Raw genomic sequence first — 16,861 nt, forward strand, 5'->3', positions numbered from 1 at the left:
AGAATAAATGGACACAAATCAGACATCAAGAATTATAACATTCAAAAACCAGTCGGAGAACACTTCAATCTCTTTGGTCACTCGATTACAGACCTAAAAGTGGCAATTCTTCAACAAAAAAACTTCAAAAACAGACTCCAATGAGAGACTGCTGAATTGGAATTAATTTGCAAACTGGATGCAAACTTGGATACAATTTACTGGATGGGCCATTATACAAAGTAAAACTATTTCCCCATGTTTATTCCCCTCCCCACCCCCACTATTCCTCAGAAGTTCTTGTCAACTGCTGGAAATGGTCTACATTGATTATCACTACAGAAGGTTCGCCACCCACCCCCCCACTCTCGTGCTGGTAATAGCTCTCCTTACCTGATCACTCTCCTTACAGTGTGTATGGTAACACCCATTGTTTCATGTTGTCTGTGTACATAAATCTCCCCACTGTATTTTCCACTGAATGCATCCGATGAAGTGAGCTGTAGCTCATGAAAGCTTATGCTCAAATAAATCTGTTAGTCTCTAAGTTGCCACAAGTCCTCCTTTTCTTTTTACTAAGTCTTAAAGTGTCCAAAGTTTGAGAACACCCACTGTGTCTTTTAGGTTGGAAATACTGCAGCATGAAGTTTGGCATTTCTGTTTTCCTGTCAATAATTTCACCCTTTCTTGTGATAATAAATCTGTTTGATCCAGCAAACACTTGCTACCACATTAGAGATTAGTACAGTGAATACTGCCATTTCCTGCAAAATACAAATAGATCCCAATCATTTAAGACCAAGTATAAGATTGTCTCCAATGGGACTAGTCATGGCAATAAGCTCATGAGTGGTAGTGTTTGCAAGGTCAGGCCCTTAGTGTGTGTTCGTAGTTCCCTGGGTCTCCCTTTGGTGCTTGATGTTGAATTCCTTGTCAACAAAACTTTGTTTGAAATCATTGGGTGTTTTGGGTGTGCCTGAATAACAGAACTGGAATTTAGGTGTCAGGTGTAAGAAAATGTGTTTCCTTCTTACTGCAACTTCTATTTGTATATGAAAATATGGCAGCTGTTTTCTTAAAGTCCAACCATGGGAAGTATGGCTCCACGGTCCACAGAAAAGAGACTCCTCCGGAAATATTTGTAAGGCTTGAAATGGAAATTAACCAACAAGGCAACACCACATTTAATTGGATTGTAATTATAACATGGCAATTTATATTATGGGGCTTGTGCAGCCTTACAGTCCTCATCTAAACCTAGCTCAAGGAGTCTGGGGTAGATAAATAATTGGTTCTGAAACAAAGTTATCAGTAAGTGGCTGGTCATTTAATATAATAATTTACCTAAAGGGAGCTCCTCTATGTGAGATCTGATAGACTAGAGAGCAACAAAGGAGAGTTTGAGTAAGTGACGGCATTTGTTAATAACAAGGCAGAGATAAGGCTGGCACTGTGCTGTATTCTCAGGAGACTACAGGCATACCAATTGAATTCACTCCATGCCCTCAGACACATTATGTTGGGATTCTAAACACAGCAAGAAATTGTCTAAGAATCCCATTAGAATCCACACAGGGACTTCCTCCCCTGAACCATTACAAGCTTCATCTAAAACCATCTTCAGTCTACATAAACTTTCAATTAGATGAGAGACAAAGCAAAATAAAGTTGCGGCTATAATTAGAGGTAGCTCTGACAGAAGCTCGTCATCCTATGCAAGGTTTAGGTATTCGGTTATGGCAGAATACACATTGGAGCATTGTCTTGACTGCAATGTTAGTAGCACCTCTGCAGCGCATTATCACTTATAATGATAGGAAAAGGACCGTATGGTGGAGAATGGAGAAATCTCATATGATTCAGAGGCTGGGTTAGCATATATGCCCAAGGGATCAGATGCTTAATTCAAAGTTTTCTGACTATCCAAAGCTTATTGTCTGCATTATGGAGCTTTCCATAAGATCCTGGTATTTCCTGCTTCTAGCTCAGCTGGAAATACCACAAGAGCAGATTTTCTTGGACTGTAGTGGACATGATTAAAAATGTAACTTTTACTGCTTTGACTCTTGTTTGTAGTATTTTCAGTAGTCTCTATGCATAGGATGACCATATTTCCTTATGCTGAATACGGGACACCTGTTAAAATTACTCATATTCAAATGAGTTCAACGGCAATCAATCAAAACTATGCTGTGCAAACTTTCAAATTAACATCAAGTTTATTGAGCCCCGTTAAAAAGAAATACCACGTAGTTGGATTCTTTTTATTTACCTTCTTATCTTTAAGGCTTTAGGGTTCACAAGGGGAGGGGTGACACCCCCCCACCTCCTACACACACACAGGGAGAGGTCACACACACACACGCATAGTCCTGTACACCTCTCTCACATGGGGGGGAGGAGGGGTGACCAACCAACCTGACCCTCCCTGCCCTGAGCTCTCCACCCTCCAAGCCTGGTTGGGCCCCTGGGATGGACCCACCTCTCCTGGTACCTGGCATCTTCCTGAGGCAACACATGGGGTGGGGGCATGCAGGGTCACATGACCCTCCCCCATATTCCTGCCAGGATTCACATCAGAATGTGGCCAGCAGCAGCCTTTTGGGACTGTGCAGGAGGGAAGGGACGGGAGCTGCTTCCAGCCGCAGGGGAGGAGGACAGGGTGAAGGGATGACCTGGCCCATGTGTTTGCAGAGCTCATCTCTTCCACCCTCCCCTCCCCCACTGACCCCGTGGCTGGAAGCAGCTTGTCTCTTCCTGCCCACAGAATGTGGACAGGCAGCTAACACCTCCAGGCTGCTGCTGGCCACTGACATAACCCAGGCAGGAAAGGGTTAAGCCCTAAGAATGCATTGTGCACCAGGGCCCAGGAGACCTGACTGCAGGGCTTTAGCGTGGCTCAGCAGGGGAGGGTGCCTAGGGGACGTAGCAGTCCCGCTATATCTGGGGGCAGGACCCAGAGTGGGGGGGGGCAGGTGAAGAAAGTGCCTGGGAAGTTGCTGTGAAGCCTGCAGGTTTGGGGCGTGAACAAGCTGGAAATCACTTCCCCAACACCATTCCAGAGCTTAGCTGAGGGGTGGAGAGGCTTCCCCATACCAGTGCTGTGCAGGGCTTTGGCACACGCAGGGCTCGGCATCTGCTGGCCAGTGCCCCAGGCTGGAAGGTCTTGGGCTTTCCTGGGGTGTCGGCCCAGCCAGAGGCAGTAGGGGAAGGAAGGAGCCTGCCTGCCAGGCTGTTGATAAGCTGAGCGCTCCGACCAGGGGCAGGTTCTTCACACAACGCTGAGACAGCCCACCAGAGGGTGGCGGGGGAATATGGAGGAGAAGCAGGATTGGGGGTGGAGGGGAGGGGCAAAGCAGGGAGAGGACAGCGAGAGGGGGTGCACGTAGAGGGCCAGTGGGTGGCCAGCAGAAGCAACACGTAACCAGCCACTACCCACACTTACCAACCATTGCAGCTCACAGTGTGCAGCCAGTGCCGGCTGGAAACGGGACAGAGGGGGCGGGGCCCTGCTGGCCGATACCTGGCATGCAGCAGGATCTGTGCTGACAGACCAGTGGGGGAGCTGTCCGCCCTGCATGCTGCATCTTTGCCCTGCCTCCAGCCTTGCATACCTACCCCCACTCACTGCTGGTGGGCAGGTGACTGGCGAGCAGGGATCTGGCCAGCAGCAGGACTCACCAATACTGATGGGGGGGACAGAAAATACAGGACAATTTGCCCATTTTTAAGAAAAAGTCAGGACATCTGCAGGAGGCTTAAATACAGGACTGTCCCTTTAAAAACAGGACATCTGGTCACCCTATCTATACAGAGACTGTGGAATCTTCTCAAAGAATGATGGTATGTAGGAGTAATGTAGAGAGTCCATCAGTTGGGCAGTGCAAGAGCCAGAAATATGCCATTCTTCAGTGAAGGTACAAAAAAACAACCTTTCTACAAGTAAAATAAAAAGCCAAAGACTCAGAAAAAGGTCAACACTCCCAGGCTAAGTTCCCAAGGTCATAACACCCAGCCCTCTCTAGGCCACTATCAGGCCTCTCCTCTCCCATTCCCTGGGCTTTCAAATATCTTGCAACCTTAACTTAGAGGGGGCAAAATGCAAGGAGTGGGTGCCCAGTCTTTTCCTTACCTCAGGGAAACATGGTCAGTTACCCCTCGGCTGAACAGTTTGTAGCCTACATTTTAGATCGAGCCATCAATATTCATCAGAACCTGAAAGTTTTCAGCTCTAGGTTGCCAATAATAAAAATTTAAAAAAAATACAAATTTTCAACGAAAAATTTGGAAAATAACCCCAAACAATGTGTTTTTGTTGTAATTCTACATGGGGCGGAAGGGTGGGAATCCTGACCTGCTCTATTGAATTTCCCTTTCACTCAAAAAGGTCAAAGTGTTCCTCCTTTCTTTCCCACATGTAGTACTCAGCCTTCTGTAATCCACTTCATTCCAAGCCTAAAAGAGTGCTCCTGCTTCTGACAGGTTTCAGAGTAGCAGCCGTGTTAGTCTGTATTCGCAAAAGGAAAAGGAGTACTTGTGGCACCTTAGAGACTAACCAATTTATTTGCGCATAAGCTTTTGTGAGCTACAGCTCACTTCCGATGAAGTGGGCCGTAGCTCACGAAAGCTTATGATCAAATAAATGTGTTAGTCTCTAAGGTGCCACAAGTACTCCTTTTCTCCTGCTTCTGAGCAGCAGCTAGCCCTTTGAATCCTGCTTCACTAACTATTGCCCTCCTCACTATTCATTCCAGTGGAAGGGCCTCCTTCCTAGTTTCTGGTTTTACAGGGTTGAGCTGACTGCTGAACCTGAGAGCAGGCTAGACTATTAACCCCTTCCTGCCCTGTCCCACTGTGCAGTTCATACATTCCATCATGAGCAGTTACACCCTGAAACTGAAAGATTTAAGGTTTCTCAGTATATTTTAGTACTTCTGCTTCCAGGCCCAGTCAGAGACAAGGAAGTGCTGAATTGCAGAAATGAAAACTTGTTTAAAAAATGAATAAACCAATTATCCAGCCATTTACTTACCTCAAACAAAAGTTAATTTCAGCTGTGGTTTGAGCTCAGCATGAAAATTTGGGTCAGTTCTTATATTATATGAGGAGTATGAGCCAACCCAAGGATGCAGAGTATGCCTAAAAAGTTAGCATTTTTTAGCTACAGTATGTTAGTATGTTTTAGTATGTTATTTCCAGTAGGTCTGCTGAGTAGAGGAAGAAAAAAGACTTTATTATAGGTCACATTTTAATCATAAAAATATTGAATTCATATGCCTTAAAGCTGTTAATCTCATCATATAAATATCCATAGTAAATAGATTTACTTCCATTTAAGAATGAGTTCTTTGAATATCCTAGAAATAGTTGCAAAGTACTAACAATAACACAAAGAGCAGAATATACTAGCAGACTTATAAAGCATTTTTATCTGCCTGGTGGAAATAAGACTGTGATAGATCTGCTGTTGTTTACAAACATGTGATTACCAGTGGAGCTACCAAATGTAGAAACATAGAAATTGCCATATTGATTCAGATCAATGGTTCATGTAGTTCAATGGTCAGTCCAGCTGCTTCAAAAGAAAGCCAGCAGTAGGAACTTATGGAATAACCTACCCACAGGGAAAGTTTCAGCTTACCCCCCAAGCTAAGGAGTGGTCATATGCAGTAGGTATAAATTCATTTAGAAATGAATACATTCTTCACTATAGGGTACGTGTTTCTAAATTAATGAATTTCTAGTAAATGTATTAAATAATTGTTTGTATGTTTCCCTATATTGTGTGTTTCCCTATACTGTGAAGGACATTACTATCATATGCCACTGAACTCCTGTGGATTTGAATCCTAGAAGGTGCTTAGCATCTTTCAGGACTGGGCCCATAGCAGATCTAATTCAAACTCTGATTACAATTCATAGAGAAGCTAACTTTCTAGTGATACAACCTTACAAGTCCAGTAGCCTAATGGTCCATTTCTGACCATTCATAATTCAGATTGTTCAAATATTACATTATTTATGAGATTGCACTCTCCAGTTTTAACTGAGAAAGCCCATAAAAAGCAAAGGGGAATAACACCCAACATAATAGTAGGGCAACCTAATAATTTATGTCCCCCACCTGTAAGCTCCTCTACGTGGGCACAGGGATCCAGCCATGTGCATTATTTTACAGGATCTGGACTAGCTTTGTAACTAATACAAACTAAAAACTTATTCCTGGAATCTATAGCTTTTGCTCTGGCTTCATTTTCCAATACAGTTTGTGCCAGCTTCCTGCCAAGAACAATACACCACCAGTGAGTTAACAAAAAGATCAGCAGCTCACAGTCTCTCAGAGCCTGAAAACAGCAGAGGAACATGGGGTGGATAACAGATATTTCATTACAGAAGAGAGACACTGTAAGAAACATATGATCTGTAAAAATGTACAGGGTGATTATACCACTTATTACAAGAAAGATTAAAAAAACAATTTGTCAAACACCTTTTGTCCAAGTGCACGTTGACTTAAGAGAGTTAGTGCTCAAAAATAAAACTGGTGCCTTCCAGATGTCACATGTAGCTATTATCACTTGCTTCAGATGCAAATGGGAAGATGAGAGGTAGGACATGAACTTGCAAGAGCCATGCATCAATCAGCAGTCAGTCTGTAGGAGACCGATGCCCCTTTTGTTGCACTTTTGCATACTGAACACTCCCCATATTGAGCTTGCTGGAGATTCTGAGACTGACAATACATTATTGATCTAGTTCAATGTACTGAGATACTGGTAACAATAGATTAAATGCTTGAGAAGTGTGGGGATCATGCTGTGACAGTTCTTTTTTGCCTTTGCATACAGAACATATGCTTGGGACAGATGCACATGTCAGCTGACGGAGGTCATGGAATCCTGCAACGCTGTTTCAGTTGCACCACAGAAAGGATAAGATAAATATGGCAACACTTTAAACAGGAGAATTTTAGCAATTTTAATCTTTTAAATTCATTTTTAAACTCAGCCATTATGATGATTTGATATGGTCTGTGGTAACAAAACCAGCTGATGTGTTATCGTCGGTGAGAAGGCCAAGCAAGCAGGTATTTATTGTGAAATAACTAAACTTCCTTAAGGTTTGTATTCTCATACTTTAATTTTTGCACGTACAAACAAGGCCAGATTCTGATTCATAGAATAGAATCATAGAATATCAGGGTTGGAAGGGACCCCAGAAGGTCATCTAGTCCAACCCCCTGCTTGAAGCAGGACCAATTCCCAGTTAAATCATCCCAGCCAGGGCTTTGTCAAGCCTGACCTTAAAAACCTCTAAGGAAGGAGATTCTACCACCTCCCTAGGTAACGCATTCCAGTGTTTCACCACCCTCTTAGTGAAAAAGTTTTTCCTAATATCCAATCTAAACCTCCCCCATTGCAACTTGAGACCATTACTCCTCGTTCTGTCATCTGCTACCATTGAGAACAGTCTAGAGCCATCCTCTTTGGAACCCCCTTTCAGGTAGTTGAAAGCAGCTATCAAATCCCCCCTCATTCTTCTCTTCTGCAGACTAAACAATCCCAGCTCCCTCAGCCTCTCCTCATAAGTCATGTGCTCTAGACCCCTAATCATTTTTGTTGCCCTTCGCTGGACTCTCTCCAATTTATCCACATCCTTCTTGTAGTGTGGGGCCCAAAACTGGACACAGTACTCCAGATGAGGCCTCACCAGTGTCGAATAGAGGGGAACGATCACGTCCCTCGATCTGCTCGCTATGCCCCTACTTATACATCCCAAAATGCCATTGGCCTTCTTGGCAACAAGGGCACACTGTTGACTCATATCCAGCTTCTCGTCCACTGTCACCCCTAGGTCCTTTTCCGCAGAACTGCTGCCTAGCCATTCGGTCCCTAGTCTGTAGCGGTGCATTGGATTCTTCCATCCTAAGTGCAGGACCCTGCACTTATCCTTATTGAACCTCATCAGATTTCTTTTGGCCCAATCCTCCAATTTGTCTAGGTCCTTCTGTATCCTATCCCTCCCCTCCAGCGTATCTACCACTCCTCCCAGTTTAGTATCATCTGCAAATTTGCTGAGAGTGCAATCCACACCATCCTCCAGATCATTTATGAAGATATTGAACAAAACCGGCCCCAGGACCGACCCCTGGGGCACTCCACTTGACACCGGCTGCCAACTAGACATGGAGCCATTGACCACTACCCGTTGAGCCCGACAATCTAGCCAGCTTTCTACCCACCTTATAGTGCATTCATCCAGCCCATACTTCCTTAACTTGCTGACAAGAATACTGTGGGAGACCGTGTCAAAAGCTTTGCTAAAGTCAAGAAACAATACATCCACTGCTTTCCCTTCATCCACAGAACCAGTAATCTCATCATAAAAGGCGATTAGATTAGTCAGGCATGACCTTCCCTATCCTGCTTGCTTCATGGTGGAAAGCCAGCTTGATCTACTGATTTGGGACTCTTCTGGTTTAACAGCATCTCGATGTGGTACAGAGCTGATATAAACGGCATGGCTGGGACATGGCTGGAGCACCTCTGTGTAACAGCCCTGTGAGGCAACTCTCAATCAGGCCTAGGATCCTTGATGCCACCTTTCACCCACCCTGTCAGCTGGGCCAAGCAGAGCTGGAGCAAAGCCGAGGAACTGGCCGAAAATGAGGCCTTCTGTCAGGTCTACTACATGCTGTGCTGCAACAAAGGATGCTTGGAGATCAGTTTTAGGAGCCTCGTTCCTGAGGTGTATGTGGGGCTTAGTGTGGCAAGGTGAAATTGTTAGGACCATCGGAGTAAAGCTAGGTAACATTTTTCATCTGATTTTTTTTTTTATACAAAAAATGCAGATTCAGGTCAACTCAACCATTTCATGAATTTGTGTCAGTTTCTCAGAAAGGCCATTAAATGAGCACCCCCCCACCCCCCCAAAAAATCTAACCGTACCAGTCACTTATATGTACAGTTACTTTGTGTGTATGTCAGTACATTTACAGAAGTCTATTTGTTAAGACCCAGAAAAGGAAAAGTTCAACATTTTCTAAAATTCCCTTATGCTGCTTATTTCTCTTTGAATCAAAGCTTCTGTGGCTTCTTCAGGATGTTTTTGTTATCAGAGTAATGTGTATCCAAATGATATCATGTTACTCATTATTTGGCCACTCAAAAGTAAGGAATAAGCTTATATTTCAAGTACTTATGAGTCGGAGTGTGATGCCCCGTTGGAATGAGACTATAGAGCGTGGAAAAATATGAAAAAATGCCAACAAATTAATAATGAGCAAATCAGATGTATGGATACAGTGATGGGTAACAATATTATAACCTGGATAGATACACAGAGAGATCTATAGATTCATCAATTGTAAAGAAATCATGATCTGCTGATGGACACTCCATTCCACAAGCAGATAAAGAGGCTAAATTAATCAAATAAATTACTGAAAATAATTTACTCAGCTCTCTTCTTCCTTGATTCCGATCTGTTAGATTAACAATAAGAACATAAGAACGGCCATACTGGGTCAGATCAAAGGTCCATCCAGCCCAGTATCCTGACTTCCAACAGTGGCCACTGCCAGGTGCCCCAGAGGGAATGAATAGAACAGGTAATCACCAAGTGATCCATCCCCTGTTGCTCATTCCCAAACAGAGGCTAGGGACACTATCCCTGCCCATCCTGGCTAATAGCAATTGATGGACCAATCCTCCATGAATTTATCTAATTATTTTTTGAATCCTGTTGGCCTTCACAGCATCCTCTGGTAAAGAGTTCCACAGGTTGACTGTGTGTTGTGTGAAGAAATACTTCCTTTTGTTTGTTTTAAACCTGCTGCCTATTAATTTCATTTGGTGACCCCTAGTTCTTTTGTTATGAGAAGGAGTGAAGAGCACTTCCTTATTTACTTTCTCCACACCAGTCATGATTTTATAGACCTCTATCATATCCCCCCTTAGTAATTTCTTTTCTAGTCTGAAAAATCCTAGTCTTATTAATCTCTCCTCATACAGAAGCCATTCCATACCCCTAATCATTTTTGTTGCCCTTTTCTGAACCTTTTCCAATTCCAATATATCTTTTTTGAGATGGGATGACCCACAGCTGCACACAGAATTCAAGATGTGGGCATACCATGGATTTATATAGAGGTAATATAATATTATCTGTTTTATTATCTCTCTCTTTTTGAATGATTCCCAGTATTCTGTTTGGTTTTTTTGGCTGCCACTGCACATTGGGTCGATGCTTTTGGAGACCTGTCCACAATGACTCCAAGTTCTCTTTCTTGAGTAACAGCTAATTTAGACCCCATCATTTTATATGTATAGTTGGGATTATGTTTATGGGATTGGGATTATGTTTTTCAATGTGCATTACTTTGCATTTATCAACATTGAATTTCAACTGCCATTTTGTTGCCCAGTTACTCATTCTGGAATCTGACCATTTATCCTTACCCTTTGTTTCCTATCTTTTAACCAGTTACCCATCCATGAGAGGACCTTCCGTCTTATCCCATGACATCTTACTTTGTTTAAGAGTCTTTTGTGACGGACCTTGTCAAAGGCTTTCTAAAAATCTAAGTACACTGGATCTCCCTTGTCCAAGTGCTTTTTGACCCCCTCAAAGAATTCTAGTAGGTTGATGAGGAATGATTTCACTTTACAAAAAACATGTTGCTTTTCCCCAATATATTATATTCATCTATGTGTCTGACAATTTTGTTCTTTACTGTAGTTTCAACCAACTTGCCCGGAACTGAAGTCAGGCTTACCAGCCTGTAATTGCCAGGATCATCTCTGGAGCCCTTTTTAACAATTGGCATCACATTAGCTATCCTCCAGTCATTTGGTACAGAAGCTGATTTAAATGATGGGTTACAGACTACAGTTGGTAGTTCTGCAATTTCACATTTTTTTTCAGAAATCTTGGGTGAATACCCATCTGATCCTGGTGACTTATTACTGTTTAGTTTATCAATTTGTTCCAAAACCTCCTCTAATGACACCTCAATCTGGGACAGTTCCTCAGATTTGTCACCTAAAAACAATGAGACTGAATGAAGCATTTTCCATTCTTCGTTCAGTTTCTATGGTCTAATATTCGCAAAGCATTTAACTCCTCCTCTTTGGCAGGCACCTGGCAACCCTTCACCAGAAGTTGCCTCTGCTAGCTACCTTCACAAGGTTTAACATGCCCAACAAGGCAAGGTTCTGGGATTCGGCACTGCTTTGTGCACGCAGCTACTCAGAGCCACTAATGAGAACTGAGGTGGTTTTACCAAGGTCCCTCTCTCCCACAGCAGTGGGTCTTGGAGCTGACAACCTATTGAGGTTAGTAGAGCAGTTCACACTGCAAAGCTATTTGTTTCAGGCTGGCTGCAGACTCAGGGAGGCATCTCTCCATTAATTACACTCAGGTCACATTTTCAAGCTTTTCTTCACAAGCTTGAAGGCTAGAAACTCACTTTTTCCTTTAAATGAAAGCTGATACTCTGTTATAAATCACATCATTCCAGAATCTTGGGCCATCAACATGGTTGTAGAGTGCTTATCCCTTAATCATGCCCTGTATGATGATTGAAACCCTGGGCAGGTCTACACGACTGCTTATGTCGATATAACATATGTCACTCAAGGGTGTGCAAAAGTTGCCACCCCTTGAGTGATGCAAATTAGAGCAACTTAAGGGCTTCCCCCACGTGTGCTATGTCATCAGGAGATGGTGTCCCACTGACATAGTGGAGAAAAACTTGAATTGACGTAGTGGAGTAATTATGCAGATGAGAGAGTTCTCTCCCATCAGCATAGAGTGTCTTCACCAGACATGCTACAGCAGCACAGCTGCATCGGTACTGATGTAGCACTTTAGTTTAGACTAGCCTATTATCACCTATAGACTGGAACAGTGGACTATTCATTGCACCTTTCTGAGCTCCTGTATTTGCATCCACATTTTCCCTGTTTCATATGCGGAATTCATTTACAAGTTGGCATTACCTTATACATTCTCTGTTTTACTGCTGAGACTCTTTGTGATGGGTGTTGAGGTTAAGGGACAACTGCATCATCTACTGTCTTAGGGCAGTGGCTCTCAACCTTTCCAGACTACTGTACCACTTTCAGGAGGCTGATTTGTCTTGCGTATCCCCAAGTTTCACCTCACTTAAAACCTACTTGTTTACAAAATCAGACATAAAAATACAAAAGTGTCACAGCACACTATGATGGATAAATTGCTTACTTTTACCATATAATTATAAACTAAAATCAATTGGAATCTAAATATTGTACTTATATTTCTGTGTATAGTATATAGAGCAGTATAAACAAGTCCTTGTCTGTATGAAATTTTAGTTTGTACTGACTTTGCTAGTGCTTTTTATGTAGCCTGTTGTAAAACTAGAAACATATCTAGATAAGTTGATGTACCCCTGGAAGACCTCTGCATACTCCCAGTTGAGAACCACTGTCTTAGGGTATGTTTCCAAGCCTGGAAATATTTTTTGGTCAGCAAGAAAAAGACTTAAACATCCTGTTTTTCATATTTGTCAGGATGCAAGATAAATATCAATTTGAAATCTATCTGGATTAGAAATAACTCTGGCCCTTATAGAGTTTGTGTTGGCTAATACTGCAAGCATAGACTGTGCTATATCTATACCACTGCATGATATCTTCACAAAAGTTCTTATTTTGTCAAGAACACATTCAAATGCCCATCTATCAAATGTGCTATGATATAAATTCCTTAATTTTATTTCCAAGCTCTTGTGCAGACTGGTTTGCTGAATCTTATTTGTAACACTATTAAACACGATGGTGAATCATTAATAAGTACTGATGTTTTACAGCATGACGTCTGACAGGACACCATGTTCTTACTCATGATGCAAATCAGAAAATTAAAAAAACAGAATTTCAGAAAGCCCTTTAACCTGCTATTTCTAACCCAGTTATCTGGGGAGAAGAAGGAATCTGGAGGCAGCAGAATTCAGGTGCAAAATCTGACAGGTACTCTGACCACTAATTTTCTAACAGTGAAATCTTCAAGGAACTATTTGGGTAGCCACGAACCAGAAACCAGTGAATCCATTACGGTTACTTTTCTTTAACTGAATGAATGTGCATGATGGGACACAATGCTGGAAATCTGGACAAGAGAACACTTTTTGTAGAAACTTGCCATAACCTCAAACTAAAGCTCCTTCCACTTCCCCTACAGATTCATTAACAGCAAATTCCCTTCTTCCGATAATTACTGAAAGCATCACTTATGTGAATGAAGCTCATGTCAGCTGAGAACATAGAAAACATTCTCATTGCCTTTGCTGTTGAGACTTTTGCTGTTTTCATGGAGGGAGTTTCTATGTTTGGGAGATTATCCAGATTCTTTTCCTGCTGTGGATCATTCTGTAGCTTACCACTGCAAGAGAAGAAAGCAGCATGGTAGGTTTGGTTGAAAATGATCACGTGGCTTTGTTTCTAAACCTCCCCCTTCACTCCGGTGACTCAGGATTCTGAGGATTTATTAGTATTAAAGTAAGAATAGATGGGGAAATAGTCATAGAAAATACAGGAGAAGCTAGGATAAGTAAAATGAGTTACAGAATGCTACTTATGATATATTTAGCTCACGGCCTTCTACCTTAAATAAGATTTCCCTGTTCTCTTCTCCATTAGATGACATAAATCTCCCTTAGCCGAACAGAATTTTACACACCATTGCTTCAGGGAAATGTCCAGGAGAATTAAATAGAACACAATAGCATGGTAGCTTCATATCAGAGATTGCTAGAGGCCACAATATTATAAACCTTTAAAAAGGGAGGGGAAAATGGGGGATGAAGACAAGAAAAGGAAGCAGTGAAAAATGAGTGAAGGAAAAAGGAGATCAAGGAAGGAGAAAGTGATTGAGAAGAGAACACACATAACAAAACAAAAATAAAAAGAGATAGGAAAAGAGAAAGGAGGCTTGGAGCACTATAGCTAGAGCAGAGTCTTAGTCGGGGCCACTGGAGCTGGATTAGATGCTTTGAGAAAACTAATAAGTCCTCAGATTCTTGAAGACAAAGATTTGGTGACCTCTATAGCAGGGGTTTTCAAACTGGGGGTCAGGACCCCTCAGGAGGTTGCAAGGTTATTACATGGGGGGTTGCGAGCTGTCAGCCTCCACCCCAAACCCTGCTTTGCCTTCAGCATTTATAATGGTGTTAAATATATTAAAAAGTGTTTATAATTTATATGGAGGGTCACACTCAGAGGCTTACTATGTGAAAGGAGTCACCAGTACAAAAGTTTGAGAACCACTGCCCTATAGGCTGTTAGGATACTGTGTAGTACACTGAAGACTTCTCTCACATTGGCTTTTGTAACGATGGTGTGGAAGCAGAAAAAGTGAAAAAGGAGGATGTCATAAATATAAAGGGAAGGGTAACCACTTTTCTGTATAAGGTGCTATAAAATCCTTCCTAGCCAGAGGCAAAACCCTGTCACCTGTAAAGGGTTAAGAAGCTAAGGTAACTTAGCTGGCACCTGACCCAAAATGACCAATGAGGGGACAAGATACTTTCAAATCTGGAGGGGGGAGAACAAAGGGTCTGCCTGTGTGATGCTTTTGCCGGGAACAGATCAGGAATTCAGCCTTACAACTCCTGTAAAGTTAGTAAGTAATCTAGCTAGAACGTGCATTAAATTTTCTTTTGTTTAATGGCTGGTAAAATAAGCTGTGTCTTTTTGTAACTTAAGGTTTTGCCTAGAGGGATTCTCTGTGTTTTGAATCTGATTACCCTGTAAGGTATTTACCATCCTGATTTTACAGAGGTGATTCTTTTACCTTTTCTTTAATTAAAATTCTTCCTTTAAGAACCCGATTGATTTTTCATTGTTCTTAAGATCCAAGGGTTGGCTCTGTGTTCACCTATGCAAATTGGTGAGGATTTTTATCAAGCCTTCCCCAGGAAAGGGGGTGTAGGGCTTGGGGGGATATTTTGGGGGAAGACATCTCCAAGTGGGATCTTTCCCTGTTCTTTGTTTAAAACGCTTGGTGGTGGCAGCATATGGTTCAAGGACAAGGCAAAGTTTGTACCTTGGGGAAGTTTTTAACCTAAGCTGGTAAGAATAAGCTTAGGGGGTCTTTCATGTGGGTCCCCACATCTGTACCCTAGGGTTCAGAGTGGGGAAGGAACCTTGACAGAGGATCTGGGGGTAGATGTCTTAGTCAATTTAAGGATAGAGTGAAAGGAAACCCTAATCCTAACCCTTACCCTAATAACGCGAGAGTTGTAAGAGATGCTGTTTTCGCCTTGCTTTTAGTTTTTTAAGATGGAATGCTGACTTAAGCAGAAACCTTGAGATAAGGTAGCGTCTGGAGGGAATTTGAATAAACAAAGGCTAACTGTTAGCTGTTGATGTATGTAAGGGGAAAGTATAGATACTTGTCTTACACTGCTTGTAGGGGGAAGATCTGCCTAAGGTCAGGGAACCCCCTGTCCGACCTCAGTCTTCCCTTGCAATTGCTCATAATAAACTGTCTCTGACTTGTTGCTAACAAACACAGAGTGAGGATTTGTTTTCTTCCACAATTTGGTGCCGTGACTCGGATGGCAACACCCGGATAAGACAGCGGCAATCACTATGGATCATTCCCCTTTGAACCCCAAGGTGCCAGACAAGAGGTAAGAGACCTTTTGAAATCTCTAATGGGGTTCGGAGGAGGACTGCCCGAGGGGCCTTCTGTCCCTCTTGGGCTCATGCCATGCGAACTTATTGATTTTGCAACAAGGTCAGATGCAAAGCAGTGCTGAGGAGATTGCCGCCTCAAATAAGGGACAGGTTGCAGCTGCATATCGGTGCTGAGGAGACTGCTGCTTCACATAAGGAAAAGGTTGTGATAAATCTGGAAGTAAGGAATTAAGATTATGGTTAAGCGAGATGCATCCAGGTATGCGGGGAATGAATAAGACTGAGTGAATGACTGAGGAGTGAATGCCACTGACCAGGTCTGAAGACTTACGCTGACTCCAGCCGCCCCAGGACTACCCCATGTGGGAGTTCTGAAAGCAAGGGGAGTCAGCCAAACCTTCTGACCCAGTGAAAGATTTCCCTTGCCAAGTCTGCTGACCATGTCTGGGACTTAAGCCGCTGAATGGTGGAACCCCGTGACCCAGTAGACCCTTTCCCCGGAGTGCGAGAGAACAAAAGTCTTCCCTTACTTATTTGCTGACCAGGTCTGGGACTTAAGCTGACTTCATCCGCCCCAGGACTACCCCATGCAGGAGTTCTGAAAGCAAGGGGAGTCAGCCAAACCTCGTGGCCCAGTGAACTTTCCCTGAGTGTCTGAAAAATGGGTAATGATCAATCTAAGAACATTCCTGCACACCAAAAGGCACCCCTGAATACTACATGTACATGCATTATAGTCCTAGGACTTGTAAGTATCTAAATAACTGGAATTTTTACACGCGTGATAATCCATCTAAACAGTTTCCGCTAGATGGTACCTTCGATTTACATAAGATCATACATCTCAGAGGAGCTCTTGAATCACCAAAAATCCCTGACCTAAAGTGGGAACAATTTGTCTATTCGTGGGAGGAAGCCACAAAGACTCCATGAGTCTCGAGTGTGGAGTCTAAAGGACTCCCAGGAAAAGTTAAAAACCCAAGTGCAGGATTTAAAAACTAAATGCAAGGCATTCGGATGTCCCCCTACCCAAACTACCTCATCGACCCCCTCGGCTCCTTTATATCCCCAATTAGTAAAGACTGAGAGTGAGGAGGAGACAGCTGAGGACATTGTGGATTTTTTCAACAGTGCTTCTCAGCAGGCTGTGCCTCTGGCAGGACATGGGCAGTGGCCGCTGCCATCTTCCCACCAGC

The 16,861-nt window shown here is 42.8% G+C and overlaps 1 long non-coding RNA gene across 1 annotated transcript in view; it reads left to right on the top strand.

Annotated features, from left to right (window-relative positions):
• Positions 1-16,861, top strand: part of LOC141991622 (uncharacterized) — a 61,042-nt gene that overhangs the window by 28,920 nt on the left and 15,261 nt on the right. The window contains exons 2-6 of the long non-coding RNA XR_012640407.1: positions 6,828-7,066; positions 12,836-12,995; positions 13,207-13,430; positions 14,730-14,804; positions 15,541-15,658. This is a non-coding gene — a long non-coding RNA (uncharacterized LOC141991622). The remainder of the gene's footprint in view (positions 1-6,827; positions 7,067-12,835; positions 12,996-13,206; positions 13,431-14,729; positions 14,805-15,540; positions 15,659-16,861) is intronic.

This window comes from Natator depressus, chromosome 7 (assembly GCF_965152275.1).
Source record: "Natator depressus isolate rNatDep1 chromosome 7, rNatDep2.hap1, whole genome shotgun sequence".
Taxonomy (NCBI): Eukaryota; Metazoa; Chordata; order Testudines; family Cheloniidae; genus Natator; species Natator depressus.